Source organism: Chlorocebus sabaeus, chromosome 20 (assembly GCF_047675955.1).
Source record: "Chlorocebus sabaeus isolate Y175 chromosome 20, mChlSab1.0.hap1, whole genome shotgun sequence".
In the NCBI taxonomy this organism is placed as follows: domain Eukaryota; kingdom Metazoa; phylum Chordata; class Mammalia; order Primates; family Cercopithecidae; genus Chlorocebus; species Chlorocebus sabaeus.
Window position 1 is genome coordinate 17,484,696 of NC_132923.1, and position 18,412 is coordinate 17,503,107.

The 18,412-nt window shown below is 38.5% G+C and overlaps 1 protein-coding gene and 1 pseudogene across 4 annotated transcripts in view; both read left to right on the forward strand.

Annotated features, from left to right (window-relative positions):
• The window catches only part of WARS2 (tryptophanyl tRNA synthetase 2, mitochondrial), a 120,009-nt gene that overhangs the window by 126 nt on the left and 101,471 nt on the right, over positions 1-18,412 (forward strand). The window contains exon 2 of one of the 4 annotated variants that reach the window (XM_073008441.1): positions 69-259. The exons of the other annotated variants lie outside the window; for them this stretch is intronic. The gene's annotated coding sequence lies outside the window, so the exon portion shown is untranslated. The remainder of the gene's footprint in view (positions 1-68; positions 260-18,412) is intronic. 4 annotated transcript variants of the gene reach the window in all.
• On the forward strand, positions 12,061-16,798 carry LOC119624304 (small ribosomal subunit protein eS1-like; annotated as a pseudogene).

Sequence of the window (18,412 nt, forward strand, 5' to 3'; positions counted from 1 at the left end):
CCGCGGCTTCCCACGCGCGAGGTTCTTCTCATCCCACTGCCCTCTATTTCTCTCCTCCCGCTTCTTAGGGAAAGTACGTGCCTTCTCTCGCCTAAGGTCTACTCGCCTATGACTGCCGGCCTACTCAGAGCGTAGTGACGTTGCAAGGATACGTGATGACGTAAAGGTCCCTTGGTGGAAAAAGCGCGCCGCTTCCTGACGTCTTGAGGTCGCCTCCAGTTCTGGGAGCCGAGCGCCGCCGCTGTTGCCGGGCAACGCGGTGAGGCTACCCTAGCTGTGATGTTTTCAGAGACCGGTTGTTTTAGAGACTGCTCTTCTTATCGTGGTCCTATTACTGTTTTTACCCTCCTCACCCTAACAACAAGCTAAGGGGCTATCGGAGAGGTTAGAGAAGTCTTGTTAGGCATTGGGCGGCTTAGGTCCGGGCAGCAGATTGGCAGTGTGGTACTTGAGCAACTGTCAGTGCTTCTTCCATTCTGGTTGCTTCTCGTGACTCCACAGCACTGCTGTATCTAGCAGGTGAAAGAGTGACCGCAAGCTGCCACAGAGTTCGTCCTGTCCTGTGCTTGACAGCACTGCTGTTACCATTAATCTCGTCGTATGGAGACCATGTCACGGCCTGGTCTTATTGGGATTTGTCTTAAATATTTGGAATTTTACCCTCAAAGCAAAAAAGTCAGGGGGAAGGGATACTCTTTCTGTTATTCAGGCTTTTACCAAACGTCTTCCAAGTGCAGTCTCAGTGGCAAGCACTTTGACATACGATGTCTACGGGAGATAGCTTCTGGGAACTAGAGGGAAAGGAGATAATGTGATAATGTAATTTCCTGGCGTCGTTTGCATATTCATTGCTATAATGCGTAGGTGTGAGGATGTCACACCTATTGTAACTGATGTGTTGAGAGCTAGACTGGAAGGTAGCCCAGAGGTCAAGGGTTTGGTCTGCCGCTTGATAGCTGTGTGAGGAGTCAATCTCTTTGGGACTTTTTTTTTCTTTTTTTTCTCATATTGAGTGGAGGAAGAGTTGGACTGATTGACATGTTAATGTTCCTTCAAGCCTTGGGAAATCTATAGTTCCATGATTATAAAGCCAAAACAAAGCCAATGAGAGTAATTATGGAAACCAAGATTTAAGTTCAACTTATTTTTCTAATCATGTCATAAATTTTTTGAACTTCCGTTTTTTTATTGATGTGAGCCTCACAAAATTCTTATAAGCTAATGTATTAATATATTACCAGGAAGCTCCTTGTCAACAAACAACTATTCAAATGTTACTTTAAATTTCAGCAGCAATGTTAGGCAAGACAATTAGATAAATTTATCAAAAATTAGATAAATTTATCAAGAATTCCTCTTCTTGAAATTTGAGGGTTTTATTCTGCAGAAGCAGAATTAGCTGATTATTTATAATTAATAGCACATTAACACCTGTGTTATCAAAGTAGCTAAGCCTTAGACCCAAACTTCCTCTTATTCCAAACTAAAGAATTGAAGATGTCTTGAGAATAGAGAATCAAAGAGAAAAAAGAAAAAAAGTAAAAAACTACAGCCTGCTAAAGACTGCCCAGGGAAGTTTAAGACACTAAGTCATTATAAATGCTAAAGAAAAAATTTCTTAAACCTCTACTATTGTTGCAGTGGCATTTATGAATAGGGCTATTAAAGTTAATTATTAATCTAGATTGTTTCAAGATGTAGAATTTCCAGTACAGATGAATGTTTCTAAACCTTTAATTTAGCTTTGAGTAGAATAAGAATTAAATGTGCGAGTATTTTTTTAAAGTGTAAATCTACATATAATTTCAGTCATTGAAAATGATGGTTTGAAAAATTAATGTGGTCTTTCAAAAGACTAAGACACAAAATTGTGTTCATAGTGTTATTACAGTGTTATGTTTATATATAAGTGTTTATATAAACATATATGTAGAAAAAAAGACTGGAAGGGAACAAACTTTTTTAACTTTTTAATTTTTGCTTTGGCCTTCCTAAATAGTGAATTAAAAGTTATTTGTTTCCTTTTACAGCATTCCATATTTTTCACATGTCTAAATTGAAGACACACTTTTTTATAACCAGAAAAAAGTTTTGAAATCATAAATCTTTATACAAATCTTTAGTCATTAATACCATTTGTGATATTTTAGGTTTCTGGGGAAGATACTTGTCCCACAGTGCCATTATTAAAATGGCCTTAGAAAAGGACTACTAAAAATTTATGGCCACTTTTCCTGTATGTATCTTCTTTTTCTCTTGAAAAGCTTCCTTTGAAGTCAAGGGGATTTCGTGAACAGATGCAGAAATATGTGAAAGAGGCATTGGATTCTTAAACCAGATGCATTAGACATTTTTATGATATCTCATAACCTTTGTAGAAAACAAAGATTATTTTGCAAGACTAGTATAATGGGAAAAAATGTATATTTATCATATGAATGGTTCTATCAAAAACCAAGAAATAGCCACGTTAGTTTTTATTTGCCTTGGCTGTGCACTTACTCCCTGAGGTGTGAAGCAAAAGTGAATGAGCCATAGCAGTGCTATGTTAGAAACTCTAACTAATAAAGTATTGTGATTCCTAGGTTGTTTTAATGGTTTTTAGTGTTTTTCTTTTTTAAAACAAAATCTTGGGTAAAAAGCTTGACATAGGGCATTTTTGCTTATCTCAGATGCGGGCTTTTATCTCTCAAGGCCAGATGTAAACTGAAGTTGAAAATAAAAATTAGGGAGAAACAGGAATAACAGCACATCACTCCATACTCATTATGGGATGTCTACAATTTATATGAAAACGGTTTATTTTGCCAGGTGTTGCCTGACAGAAAACTGTTGAAATCTGACAAGATGAGCGTAGTCATAGAGTCAGAGGAATTAAGACTTGACATGTTCTGTTTAAATGTTGATGGTATTAGGTAAATTTAAGCCTGTCATCATTGGCCAAACACAGAATCCATACTTCTTTAAGAACTAAGTCATGATTGTGTTGTGCAAAGAGTGAAATACTGATGGTTAGATTTTTGCAAAAATATTTGTTATTCAGTTGAAGTATGATAAAGTGTCCACATTTTATTGCAGTTGAACATGCTTCATTATTAGCAGTTCCTAGCCTGGGTTTGGCCAGTATTCACATAATGTTCTTGCTGTTAACAATTGCCAAGTATAGCCATTAGATGAAGAATTATGCCTTAAAAAAAAGCATGGTTTAAAATTTGGACCCTGTATTTAATTCTCACAAGACTTAAATTTTTTTAATTTAAAAATAATTTTAGATTTACAGAGTTGCAAAATTAGTACAGAGAATTTCTGTGTACGCTTCACCAAGCTTTGTCTTGAATAATCATAATACAGTTATCAAAATCAAGAAATTAATGTTGGTACAAAAATAGTAATTTAGCTACAGACTTAGTTCAAATTTCACTAGATTTTCACTGTCCCTTTACTTAGTCCAAGATCAAATCCAGGATCCTACATTGCATTTTGCTTTCATGTGTTTTCTAATCTATACATTTTCTCTTTCATGACCTTGGCACTTTTGAAGAGAACTGGTCAGTTATTTTGTAGAATGTCTCTCAGTTTAGGTTTGTCTGATTTTTCTTTGTGATTAGACTGAGGTTATGGATTTTTGGCAAGAATACTGCGAAGAGATATTGTTCATAACAAGACCTTGAGGCAGGTATTGCCACCTTATTTCAAACGTGAAGAAATAGTCTTTAGTTAAGTAACTTGCCCAATGTCACACAATGGTGGAATTAGGATGGTAAGATTTAATGTAGGCATTTCATTCCATATTTTGCAATTAGTATTTGTTACCGTAGGTTTCTGCATTGTTAATGACATTAAATTGGGGTAGTGTTCCCACTGACTTTTAGCTTTTCTCTGCCATGTATTGTTCATGCAACATGCAACATGAGCTAATCGGCATGGTATGTGTTCGAGAGCTACTACAACCATCTGGGAATTTTGCTAGTTGATTACTCTGCCAATTTGATGAGGTTACTTCATCTCTCGTGGCAAATAAAGGTGTTGCATGGATCCACTCTAAAGCTCCTTTTAATCTCAGTCAGTGAGTCTGTTTGTTTAAAGTGTTCTTGTGGTTGGTTGCTTTTGTGAACTGACCTAGTTTATTATAAATGATAATAATATTTAAATTCTTTGCAAAATAGCTTTGAGTAGCTAATGAAAACTACTGATAGTAACTGTTGAAAATATAGAGGAAGGAAGAACTGTAGCTGAATGCTAAGGATTTATGCTAGCAGATAGTACGGCAACCATGGCCTGGAAATGCTAAAGAGAGTGATGCTGCTGACCTCCAAATTCTTGCTCAGTGTATCTTTTGAATGACTGCAAGTTATAGAAGAGTTGTCTGCAGAATCTTCTGCAACTATATCTGCACACACACACAAAAATATGTATATTTTTTGTATAAATATATTTATACACATTTATTTATTTATTTATTTATTTATTTATTTATTTATTTGTTTGTTTGTTTGTTTATTTATTTAAACATCTATTGGCCAAGCACGGTGGCTGACGCCTGTAATCCCAGCACTGTGGGAGGCCGAAGCCGGTGTATTTCTTGAGCTCAGGAATTTGAGACCAGCGTGGGCAACATAGTGAGACTTGTCTCTATAAAATATTCAAAAAATTAGCCGAGCTTAGTGGCATATGCATGTAGTCCCAGCTAGTCAGGAGACTGAGGTAAGAGAATCCCATGAGTCCAGGAAGGCTGCAGTGAGCAGTGATTGTGCCACTGCACAGTTAAGATCCTGTCTGAAAAGCAAACAAAAAAGCCTCCCAAACCCATCTGTCTGTCTGCTTGTCTCTCTCTCTCTCTCTCTCTCTCTCTCTCTCTCTCTCTCTCTCTAATCTATCTGTCTATCTCTATATTCCTTGTCTTTTAGAAAAGGAACTAACAGCTGGTGCGTGCTATGTGCTAAAGCCTCATGGTATGTGTTACATATACTTTGTCTTATTTACTTCATACAACAATTTGTAAATATTATTCTTCCCATTTTATAAAAGAGGAAACTAAGGTTCAGAGAGTTTAGGTAATTTTCCCAAGTCACAGAGTAAGTAAATAGCAGTAACACAGTTCAAAGCTAGTCTTGCCTATGCTTTTCCCACTTTACCAGTAGTCTTTTATCAAATGAAATCTTACATGAATCCCTGTTATATAAAACAGATAAAAGCAAAGCTTTTCTGATTTAAGAAGCAGAGGAGTATTTTTAGCCCTGCTTGTTTGATTTCCCTTTCCCCCGTTACCCACCCCACTCCACAACCCATGGGCTCCTGAGACAGTGCCACACAATTTTGGATTTCTTAAGATGTAGTTTGAAAAATACTGCAGCTTCCATAAATATCCAAGTAAGTTTGTTGATCAGAACCACATGTGATGGATGGATTATTTTTAAGGAGCTGCACTGTAAATGAGTTTGAGAGTATTTACTTTGATGTGTATGTATTTTATAACTAAAAGACAGTGTTCTATGGATCTTAAGCTACCTGAGAGTATATGAGATAATAGCAGTCAAACAACTTTCTTTCCTTTTCTTGCCTTCTTTCTTTTTTACAGCTTAACTTCTGCCTAACGTGCTGATCTTTGTGCCCAAAGGTAATGCTTTGGATTCACTCTGTCACTGTTGTAACTAACCTAGCCTCTAGCCTCCTCACAGAGAACACTTATTCTCGTTCTTTTCTGGACTCTATTCTACTGCCACCATTCAGGAGTTCAAGACTTTCTCTTCTGAAGATTACAATATGAGGCCTAAATCTTCCTCCTAAATTTCAACAGAGAAATTTACTCCTTTAGGGTAGATGCTGCTCAGCCACGCTGTCAGACCCTTGATGTCGAGAGAGAATTTATAGGTACAGAGTTGATATGCTGACTCCAGCTTGAGTTAATTTAACTCTGCTCAGGCATTTACAGTTTTCTCTCTCTACCATTTCTTAACAATATCCTATCTTTTTTTCTCCAGTTCAGAGGCTTCACAGATTTCCTTAACTTCTCTGCTTACTGAGCATAGCAAGGTCATTTATAGGTCTTCGCACTGACCCATCACCTGAGTTCTGTTAGGTTTCTACTCATTAACCAAAATTCATCTGTAGCTTTCTTTTTTTCTTGCCATACAGTGTTCTGTTTTTTTCTAGAACTACTCCTCCATTTCTAATTGAGAAAGTTCTAATTGAACTGACTTCTAGTTGGCTAAAGAACTGTTTTTTGGTTTTGTCTTTGTTTTTTTGTTTTGTTTTGTTTTGTTTTGTTTTGCTGTTTTGCCTCCTAAAAAGCAGAGTGAAGCCAATCTGATTTTTAATTCACGGATATTCTTACAACTGCCGCTTCTACATCCTTTGCATTCTTTGCGGAGGCACCAAACAGCATGCAAGAATGTCAGTTTCTTCTTCACATTCTTATCTTCATGTTCTGACTGTGACTCACTGAGGATGGATCCCTGAATGACCTTGGTTAGGTTGCTTCTTATCCTATTTTCTTGAGATGATAGGTGTAGATTTTTCAGTAAGGTAGTTGAAAGTATAAAATAAAATAACATCTTACTTTGTAAAACATTTTAAAGTGGAATCTATTCTCTTTAATAATGTCCTATTTTGATACAGCATTTTGTAGTTTTCAGAATGCTTCACATTCTCATTTACTCTTGAGTACAACATACAAAGTTCCTCTATTTAGCCATCAAAAATTTTTACTCATTGATTAAACTTTTATTGTGCCTTCCTATGTTTTTTAACCAGTTTTGCAATGATGATGAATATAAAGTAAATATCAGTGTTCTTTCAAGTTTTACTTCAGCAACTATTATCCTATTTGTACTAAAATTAGTTTAATGTTTAATTCATTTTTGGGCCCTGGTCTGATAGTATTGTGATAATTTCAGTTATTACTAAACATGATGGTAATGGAGGTGGTGGTGATAATAGCAAACATTCATTGGATGTTTATTATGTGCCAAGCATGGTTTTAAGTATTTGACATTCATTAACTCATTTAATCCTCATAACTCAATGAGGTAGGTGTTATTAGCCCCATTTTATAGATGGTGATGTTGGGAGGTTAGGTAACTAACCTAAGGTTACATAGCTAGCAAGTGCCGGAACCAAAATATAAACCCAGCTAGCCTGATTCCAAACCTTGTGCACTAACTACAATGATGATAAATTCTGAAACAAAGTACACATGTTAATTTGCTGATAACTGCCTTGTAACTTTTAAATCTGTTCTATGAAAGCCACTTATATATCTTGCCATGGTGACATGTAGAGTAGAAATTATAAATCATCCTTTGTTGTTGCTATTCTTACATTCTTGTTTGGCTCAATGAATTATGAGAAAGAAGCAAAGTTGTCTTGTAAATTTATCTCCATGTCTCTATTTGGCTACTACCACTAGGATTACCTTGTATAAAATAAAGGCTTTTAACACATGAGTCCCAAGGTGCATGTAGGAAGTTCTATTTATACACAGTCTATAGCTAAAAGGTCAACCTGCACAGAGCCCTGCAGGCAGAGGAGAGGTGGTGAGAGCTAAAGCTGATGGATGACCAGGGGACCAGTATCTAGGGTCTAGTTGGGATTTATGGCTAGAGTGCTTTCTTCAAGAAGTAGCAGAAGTACAAAGTGAAAAGGTGGGGAATATGAAAATAGTGTTGTGGGCCATTTCTGCAAGGGGCAAGGAAGAATTTGATTCTAAAAGATTGTCCTTTGAAGGAGTTCTTAAAGAAATCTATAATTCATTAATTATAGAGTATTAAGGTGAGTGTATTAATATATTAGAATGATGAGGCTTTAAAATTAGCAATATTGAACAGAATTCATTTTATACATCAAACAAAGAGCTTCTCATGAACTTTTTGTCATACTCCTCATGAACAGAGACTTTGCATGGAGTAGTCAACTTTATTATATGAATAAAGCCTACTCTTTATTCACCACGTTACTTTGGACCCTTTTGGGAAGCAGGAGAATATAAAAGTGAAGGAAAATGGAGCTGTTTGTTCAAATCCCCCAGATTTGGATTCCTGTCTTCCCATGGGGAGAATGCTCTGAGCAGCCAGTTCATAAATTTGCTGGAAAAGAGAAGAGGCCTCTTGGGCTGAGGGTGAGTGTGCAGTGCGAAGTTGGAGTCCCAAGGGAGATGTTAAGGACCAGACTGTGTGGAACCCTTGCCAGTCATGGGGAGAGAGCCAGATTGGCCCCCCGACTATGGCTACTAGTTACCTGGCAAACTTTGGCTTTTCCCATGGCTGGCAACCTTCCAGCTACTCCCATGCCACTAAGCTATGAGACATCCAGACTCAATAACTTATTAGAGGCCCAAGTTCATAGGGGATAAACATTCATACAAACATTGTACTAAGTTGACTGGCTCTTCATTAAGAGGAAGTGTGGGAAAATAGATCATGCATGACTATTTGGATCAGCCAGGCCTGGCTCCACCACCACATTTTAAATGTGATTCCAGGCAGTTTTTTGACCTCACTAAACCTCAGTTGTCTCATGTGCAACATGTTAATAATACTCCTCACATTGTAGGAATTTTATGTAGATTTGAAATCCTACCATATATAAAGTTCCTTGGCTATGGCACAGCACCTGGTAGGTCCTCCGTGCTTGATGATGACTTCTTCAATAATATATAATTCTATCCAGCAACCTTTCTCTTTTTATCACTCTTAGTAGGATTTTTCCCATTGCCATACTATTCTTTCCCCCCCTAAAGCACCCCCCAAAATCAGTCTGACTACGTTAATCTCCCAAAAGCAGGGTTCTAATCATGTTGTTGCCTTGCTGAGAAGCCTGTGGGGGTTTCTGATAAAGTCCAGACTTCCCACAGAACGTTTAAAACTTTGCACAGTCCGGATCCAAAATACCTCTCTAGACCATTGCTATCTTACATAGATCCTTTGCCCTAGAGTTCACAAAATTTCCAAGTTTCCTCAGAGCGACTCCCTTTCACTTCCTTATTAATGCCATTGCCTCTTCTTGGAAAGGCCTTTCTTCTTATCCTTATCTGTCTGTATTCTATCATTCTTTAAAAACAAAACAGAAATATGTACAGCTTTCTGCAGTATCAATTATACCACAATTAAGTGTTTTTTTTTTTTTTTTTTTGAGACGGAGTCTCGCTCTGTCGCCCAGGCTGGAGTGCAGTGGCCGGATCTCAGCTCACTGCAAGCTCTGCCTCCCAGGTTCATGCCATTCTCCTGCCTCAGCCTCCTAAGTAGCTGGGACTACAGGCGCTGCCACCTCGCCCGGCTAGTTTTTTGTATTTTTTAGTAGAGACGGGGTTTCACCATGTTCGCCAGGATGGTCTCAATCTCCTGACCTCGTGATCCACCCGTCTCGGCCTTCCAAAGTGCTGGGATTACAGGCTTGAGCCAACGCGCCCGGCCAATGAAGTGTTTTAAAATAAACAGCAACAAAACAAATCTCATATATAGGTTCTAAAAACTTTGTTCTGAAGCTGGAAATGATTGCTTCCATTTTGAAATTTTACAGGACATTGTATCTTTCTTATAGAAAAAAAAATACATCGTTTATATTCTGTCTTTGTGTATAGGCATTTGCTTTAAGATAGATGGAAGAGCATGCTCTTTTTCATTTAGACCTTTTGTGAATACCTCAGCAGAAAACAGTTTAGTGTGCACCATACCACAGGTACAGCATAGGTTGCTACTCAACAGGCAGACCTCACCAGTCATGAAAGACAGGAAGGGCCTGTTGAGCCCTGGCTGTAATAACTATGTGTGTGAGAAAATGAGTTACTATAATAATAAAGATTTAATTCTTAAATCTTTGGCATAATAACTCCTATTACAGAAGGAGCTCAATAAGTATTTAATGAGTGAATGAATTCAGTGAGAAAAAATCAATGAGACAACACATGAGACAGTGCATGGCATTGTCATCAAGGAGACTGTTGAACTTAAACCATACATTTTTGTGTGCATTTTTATTTTTTTAATTACAAAAGATGTGTAATGTTTGTTGCAGTTAATAAGTGATCTTATTGCCCCAAGTATCCACATGTTTATAAATGATTGGAAGGTCATACTAATCATTTAGAGAAAATTTAGAGAAAATTTATTTCAACCATTTTGTCTAAGAGGGTATGAATTTCAAACTTCTTGCTTAACTGACTTTTATTGCCACTCTGGCCCTAATAGTATTTTTTACAGGTACCACTAATTATACTAGGGTTTACCACCTCTTTATCTTATACTGAGGTTTGTTACATTTGTATATAGGAAAGTGTAGACATACTCAGGATTAAGATGAAAAGATTTTATTTTAAGTATGGTTTTGCCTCAAGGGACTGTCTAGTTCATAAATGTGCCATATTATCTATACAACCACTGATGTGATATTTGCTTTTCTAATCAAGAGTATGCTTTCTTCCACTTATAAAGCAAATAAAAAGCTCATTGATTGTATTGACATTGCCTTTTTTTTTTTTTTTTTTTTTTTTTTCTCATTTACCTACCTTAAGCCCCGTTTAAGCAACCTGTCAAACCATGCCTAGCACTTTTGCTCTGTAGATCTTGGTATGCCCTGCATAGATCGAGAAAACAGCCCTAGGTCTCTGCACCGTTACACGATGTAGACAGGCCATTTGTAAGCTAATGCAACTTCATTTTTCTTTGCACCTTGATAAATGCAGAGAAATGTGATTCAAACAGATTTTATATCTATATAACCAAGGTTTTGCAAAGAATTTATATTTTCTTCTTTTAAAGTGGCCAGTGATATTATAGTAGTTGGTCAGGAAAGCTTTATTGCAATGCTTGCTTACCAAATTGTCATTACATGTTTAATAAAACCTTAAATCGTGCTACATCATATCTGTTAGAGAGAATGGGATTTATTTATTTATTTATTTATTTTTTTGAGATAGAGTATCGCTCTGTTGCCCAGGCTGGAGTGCAGTGCTGCAGTCAGAGACCACTGCAGCCTTGATGTCCTGGACTCAAGTGATCCTCCTTGTGATACTCACCTTCCTGCGTAGCTGGGACTACAGGCACAGGCCACCACATTTGCCTACTTTTTTTGTTTTTTATTAAACGCAAGGTCTCACTATGCTGTCCAGTCTGATCCCAAGCTCCTGGGCTCAAATGGTTCTCCTGTGTCAGCCTCCCAAAGTGTTGAGATTACAGGTGTGAGCCACTCTGCCTGGCCAAGAGGACAGGTTTGGTTGCAGCATCTATCTGGTAAATCTATGTCTAACTGTATTCAGGCTGCTATAACAAAATACCATAGACTGTGTATCATAAACAACAGACATTTATTTGTCACAGTTCTGGAGGCTGGGAAGTCCAAGATCAAGGTGCTGACACATTCCATGTCTGGCGAGGGCTTCCTTCCTGGTTTGTTCTCTGAGATCTTTTTTATGAGGCCGCTGAATCACCTCCCAAAAGCCCCACCTCCTAATACCATTACATTGGGAATTAGGTTCCAACGTATGAATTATGGGAGGACACAAACATTCTCTTGCAGTCTGTGACTACAGTGGCCAGACATCTTGTAAAATCCAGAACCAGTTATACTTTATAACCATAAATCTTTAAAGTGTCTTTGAAATTTCAGTGTTTCAGCATCCACCTGACATCTCCTGCACTGTGTCTCACATTCTAAAATAGAACAAAACTTCTTTAGCAGACCACATTCCCTTAATTTTGATTGAAAATATATTAACATATCTATGACTAAAATAGAGACACAGCTTGCCCTCTTGTCTGTCTTTTCCATCTAGCTAGCAGGGTGTTTGGTCAGGCTTCCATTATACCTGTCTTTTTGAAAGTCAGATGCTTACCTTTAGACCAACCATGTGGATATAGGGTCAGCCAGTTTCCATTTTGACCACAAGTTAGAAGGAATGGGGAATGAGAGAGGTGGCTATTCAAAAAGGAGTAACAAAGCCATGACCACTGATGGGATTACTGTCAGCTGAATACCATTTAAATTCCATTTTCTACAGGGAGATCATTAAGAATAAAGCATGTACATTGCAGGGTGGGGGGATGGGAGTGGGTGGGTGGCGGGGAATGTTAAATCAAGCTTTTTAAAACTTAGTTCAAACCCTGGGGAGGAAACCAGAGTTGAGGAATTAAAAAAGGGAGACAGAGATGGCAGAAGAATCGTTAGAGTGTAGATCTAAGGATTCCAAGGGGGTAGAGAATGTCAAGAAGAAGAAATGAAGAGCAAGATAGTGACATGGTAAGATAAAGACTAAAAATTATCCATTAGAATTTAACCTATAATCCCAGCACTTTGGGAGGCTGAGGTGGGTGGATCACCTGAGGAGTTTGAGACAAGCCTGGCCAACATAGTGAAACACCATCTCTACTAAAAAATACAAAAATTAGAGGCCAGTGGTTGTGGGTGCCTATAATCCCAGCTTCTTGGGAAGCTGGGGTAGGAGAATAGCTTGAATGCAGAAGGTGGAGGTTGCAGTGAGCCAAGATCACAACACTGCACTCCGGCCTGGGCAACAGAGCAAGACTCCATCTCAAAAAAAAAAAAGAATTTACAGTTGGTATTATCACTGAAGACATTAGCAACAAAAGCTTTAGAAGAGTTATTGGTGAAGAAGTTCAGTTACAATGAGAGAAAAGGTGAGAAAGTGAGTATTGCTCGTTTGAAGATCCTGATTGAGAAGGGAGTGAGCAGGTGAAGGGAGCTATAAAGAATGGCCTTACCAAAAATTTTCTTGAAGGTAAGATCTTTTGGGATGAAAGAAACTTGAACATGACTGTTAGAGCAAGTAAAGATGGAGAGATTGACGATACAGGAAAGAGATGGAAAGAAATGGGAAAAAATTTGTCCAGAGCAAATGATTGAACACTAGGAGGGTGGGAGAAAGGTAGAGGTAGGTGTGGGTCTAGGTAAGTTTGCTGAGAATGGCATGGGAAATCAAGGAGCTCTAAACCCTGCTGAGCATCATTCTCTCAGATGGCTTTAGTCCTGAGGTGATGGTGTAGGTTAGTGGGTTTGTGTATGGATTCTGCAATCAGTCTCCTTGCATTCAAACCAAAGTTCTTCCATTCAATAAATGGGTATCCTTGGGCAAGTTACTGAGCCTCTCTGTACCTCATTTTCATTTATAACATGGAGAAGAACATTGAGATAAAAGCTTGAGCTAGACTGCCAGGATTTGGAGCTAGTAAGCTCTACTGCTTACTGGCAGTGTGACCTTGTGAAGTCACTTGATTTGTCTGTGCCTTAATTTTTTTTCATCTGTAAAACAGAGACCATAATAGTATATACCTCAGTTTTTGGCTCTCTGAGCAGCACCATGGCGGTTGGCAAGTACAAGCGCCTTATAAAAGGCAGCAAAAAGGGAGCCAAGAAGAAAGTGGTTGATCCATTTTCTAGGAATGATTGGTATGATGTGAAAGCACTTGCTATGTTCAATATAAGAAATATTGGAAAGATGCTAGTCACCAGGACCCAAGGAATCAAAATTGCATCTGATGGCTTCAAGGGTTGTGTGCTTTAAGTGAGTCTTATTGATTTGCAGAATGATGAAGTTGCATTTAGAAAATTCAAGCTAATTACTGAAGACGTTCAGGGCAAAAACTGCCTAACACTCATGGCATGGATCTTACCCGTGACAAAATGTGTTCCATGGTCAAAAAATGGCAGACAATGATTGAAGCTCACATTGATGTCAAGACTACTGATGTTTACTTGCTTCATTTGTTCTGTGTTGGTTTCACTAAAAAATGCAACAATCAGATATGGAAGACCTTTTATGCTCAGCACCAACAGGTCCTCCAAATCCAGAAGAAGATGATGGAAATCATGACCTGAGAGGTACAGACAAATGACTTGAAATAAGTGGTCAATAATTGATTCCAGACAGTAATGGAAAAGACATAGAAAAGGCTTGCCAATCTATTTATCCTCTCTATGATGTCTTCGTTAGAAAAGTAAAAATGCTGAAGAAGCCGAAGTTTGAATTGGGAAAACTTATGGAGCTTCATGGTGAAGGTAGCAGTTTTGGAAAAGTCACTGGGGACAAGATAGGTGCTCAAGTTGAATGAACTGATGTATATGAATCACCAGTCCAAAAATCTGTTTGAAGTTCAGACTTATAATAGTGGCAAATAAAAAGTCCTCTATCTGTGGGAAAAAAACCCAAATAGTATCTACCTCAGAGTGTTACCATGAGTGTGAGAATTCAATGAGTTAATATTTGTAACTATGTAGAACAGTGCTAGGCACACTGTAGGTATTATGTAGGTTTTTAAGAAGGGTTTTATAAGCAGGGTTGAGAGCCTAATAGAAATTAGAAATTGCAAATTAGATTTGGAACAAAATTCTGCATTATTTTGAGATTTTTTTTTCCCCCCAAAACTGCTCAGCTAGTAAGGGGTATAAGTGAAGACTGAGTTCTTTACCGTTGATCCACGATTGGAGTTTTTGTCTTGGCTACTGGTACACTGTGGCAAGGGGAGCTGAGGTTGCTCAGGAGAACATAGTCCAAGTGATGACCTTGGGGCCAGGCTGGGTAGGGAAGAAGAGAAGACAGGTAGGGAGTGCTGTATCAGCAAAAAATGGAAAAATCAAAGGCTGTGATTTCTAAATAAGGCTGAAGAGCACATATAGTGGGAATTAGAGAATGAAAGAGTTAAAAGGTAGAAGGTTGCAGACTGAGTAGAATATTGACATTTATGATTTCAAAAATGGAGAAATTCTGTGTAATGGCAAGGCCCAGGGTATAACATGGGGATAAAGGATTGAGATTGAGGAAATGCAACAAATGTATTGAATGCTAGTGTATTGGATGGGTAGTTTACCTGATAATTGAACTCTCTTGGAGAATAGAATTTGAGGCAGAGAGACAGCCAGCTTCCTAATCCTTTAATCAGTTTAGAAGAGTATTCAAGAGGTGGAAAGATAACAACAGAGGCCTGAATAAGAGTAAATATCTACTCTTCTCTCGTTTATGTAGTCATGTAAAACTTTTTGGACCCATTGTCTCCTGAATGATTCAAAGACCCTGTTCAGTGGAGGATTATTTGAATATGTCACCTGGTGAATTCTGTCCTCATCTCTAATTCATGAGAGTAATACAGTTGTGAGTATTTTATAGTATTGATTCAACAAGTATTTAGTGAATACTTATTATGTGGTAGGTATTGGAGATAGACCAGTGAAAAACAGAAATCTTAAATTCCAGTAAGAGAGACAGACAACAAGTAATTAAGATACATAGTATGTTAGATAATAGTGATATGGAGAATAAAACAAAACAAAGCAGGAATCAGGAGGTGGGGAGCCAAAGGGTATCACAGTTGTAAATTGGGTGGTCAGCAGAGGCCTCCAAGAAGGTGACTTTTAATGGAAGACCTGAAGGTGGTGAGAACATGTACAAAGTAGATATCTGAGGGAAGAGAATGCGAGGAAGAGGAAAGAAGAATGGAAAAGCCACGAGGTGGAGGCTAAACTGTCATGTTTGAAGACCAGCATAGAGGCCAGTATGGCTGCAGGAGAGTGAGCATTTTCTGTAACAAATACTATATAGTACTCACTATGTGTTGGATACTTTTCTAAATACTTCATAAGTATTAACTCATTTAATTGTTATGTCAACCCTATAAGACGGTACAGATGAGGATCTGTGAAACAGATGTTAAGTAACTTGCCACACAAGCAATAGAATGCGCACAGCTAACAAGGGTGAAGAGCCAGGGCCTTAACCTTGGGGTGGTTTGCATTATGCTGTTCATTATAGTAATAGTATACAAAGTCAGATGGCTAACAGGAGGGTGGATGTGGGGAGGTCAGTTGTATAGAACCTTAGAATAAATTGTAAAGACTTTGACTTTTTCTGGCATTAAATTGGGAAGTCATGGGGAGGTTTTGTGTGGGAGAATAGCGTGATATGATGTAAGTTTTAAAGTCTCACTCTGGTTATCATGTTAAAAATAGAATATAGAGGAACAAGAGTAGAAGCAAGGAGACCAGGTAAGAGGCTACAGGATTCAAGCGAGAGATGATGGTGGCTTGGACTAGGGTGAGTGGTGAAGATGGGTTCATGAGGCGTGATCAGGTTCTAGATATTTATTTTATTTTTGTATTTTATTTCATGTCATTTCATTTCATTACATTTTTTGAGACAGAGCCTCACTCTGTCACCCAGGCTGGAGTGCAGTGGTGCTATCTCGGCTCACTGCAAACTCCACCTCCTGGGTTCAAGTGATTCTCCTGCCTCCGCCTCCCAAGTAGCTGGGACTACAGGAGCTCGCCATGCCTGACTAATTTTTGTATTTTTAGTAGAGACAGGGTTTCACTGTGTTGGTCAGGCTGGTCTCAAAATCCTGAGATCAAGTGATCTGCCCACCTTGGCCTCCCAAAGCATTGGGATTACAGGCATGAGCCACCACACCCGGCCATGGATATTTATTTTAAAGGTAGAGAAAATAAGATTTTCTGACTAATTAGATGGAAGATGAAAGAAACAAAAGAGTCAATGATGATTCCAAAGTTTCTGGCCAGAGCAACTGAAAGAATGAATTTGCAGTTTACTGAGATAGAAAATAATGCAACAGTAACAAGATTTTGGGAGGGAAGATCGGGGTTATCAGGAGTTAAGTTTTAGGCAAATTGAGTTTAGATACTTCGTGAACATCTAAGTGGAAATGTCAGGTAGGCAGTTACGCATGTGAGACCAAAGCTTAGGGGAGAGGTATAGATGGAGATGTACATTTGAGAGTCCTCTGTATAGACTGCTGAAAGCCTTGAGATAGAGTGTGATTATCTGTGCAGTAGGTTTAGAAAGAAGAGAAGAGTGGAGGGGAAGGATGGGAGGGGAGGGTGGGAGGGGAGGGGTGGTTCGAGTACTGAGCCTGTGAACATTCCAACATTAAGAGACTGGGATGATGAGAACCAGACAAGATCTATTATCCAGATAAGTATAAGTAGGAAGTGGTAACATGCTGGAAGCCAAGTTAGGAAGATGTTTTATAGACTAACATTAACGTGTGTGTGTGTGTGAGCATGCACACAAGTGCATGCTCTTGCACACAGTCAAAAACACCCTCCCCCCAACACACACGTGTCTTATATGTAGATGGAATGATGAGGAGTATCAACTACTTTTCTTCACTAATTACCATAGGCTCTACTTGCAGGCAGATTTAATTGGGAAGCCAAATTATTAAGTAAGATAGCTTGATGGGTATGGAATCAGAGCAAAGGGAGTTCACTGAAGCACCTCATTGGCTAAGGTAATCAGGCTATCATTATCCAAAGATCCATCTCCAGTATGGGACACACTTGTTCCTTGGGCAACATATTGCTGGCCTGTGCCATAGTGCCAACTCACTTGGGCAGTTCTTTAGAACCCAAGGCCAAAGTTTTCCCAGTAGAGCTTCTTTTTTAAAGCTTCCACCCCTCAAGGGGACATATTCTTTCTTTAGATATGTTAATGTACCTCATTTTGTTTCTATAAGTGTATTAAGTCTTGTCCTCAGAGTTCTTACACTTTTTGAGGGGGGAGGGTGGGGTCACTATTTCCTTTGATTAAAATGTTGACCTTCTATCTTGAAAAATGTGTATATGCATGCACACGTATGTTTATTGCGGCACTATTCACAATAGCAAAGACTTGGAATCAACCCAAATGTCCATCAGTGACAGACTGGATTAAGAAAATGTGGCACATATACACCATGGAATACTATGCAGCCATAAAAAAGGATGAGTTTGTGTCCTTTGTAGGGACATGGATGCAGCTGGAAACCATCATTCTCAGCAAACTATCGCAAGAACAGAAAACCAAACACCGCATGTTCTCACTCATAGGTGGGAACTGAACAATGAGATCACTTGGACTTGGGAAGGGGAACATCACACACCGGGGCCTATCATGGGGAGCGGGGAGGGAGGAGGGATTGCACTGGGAGCTATACCTGATGTAAATGACGAGTTGATGGGTGCTGATGAGTTGATGGCTGCAGCACACCAACATGGCACAAGTATACATATGTAACAAACCTGCACATTATGCACATGTACCCTAGAACTCAAAGTATAATAATAAAAAATAAAAATAAAAATAAATAAATAAATAAATAAAAAGAAAAATGTGTATATGCACTCTAAAAACTGCATACAGTTTCACAAGTTCATAAACCCAAGTTAAGAACGCCTACATTTTTTTCCTATCCTCAGAGAGCTGATTTTTTCTTCTCAATTTCTCTTACTATTCTTTTTTTTTTTTCTCCCTCACCCCCCTCGCACCCATTTCCCCAATTCCCCAGAGTCCGTCCATTCTGTTGTTCTTATGCCATTGTGTCTTCATAGTTTAGCTACCACTTGTGAGAACATACTATGTTTGATTTTCCCATTCATGAGTTACTTCACTTAGAAGAGTGGTCTCCAGCTTCAT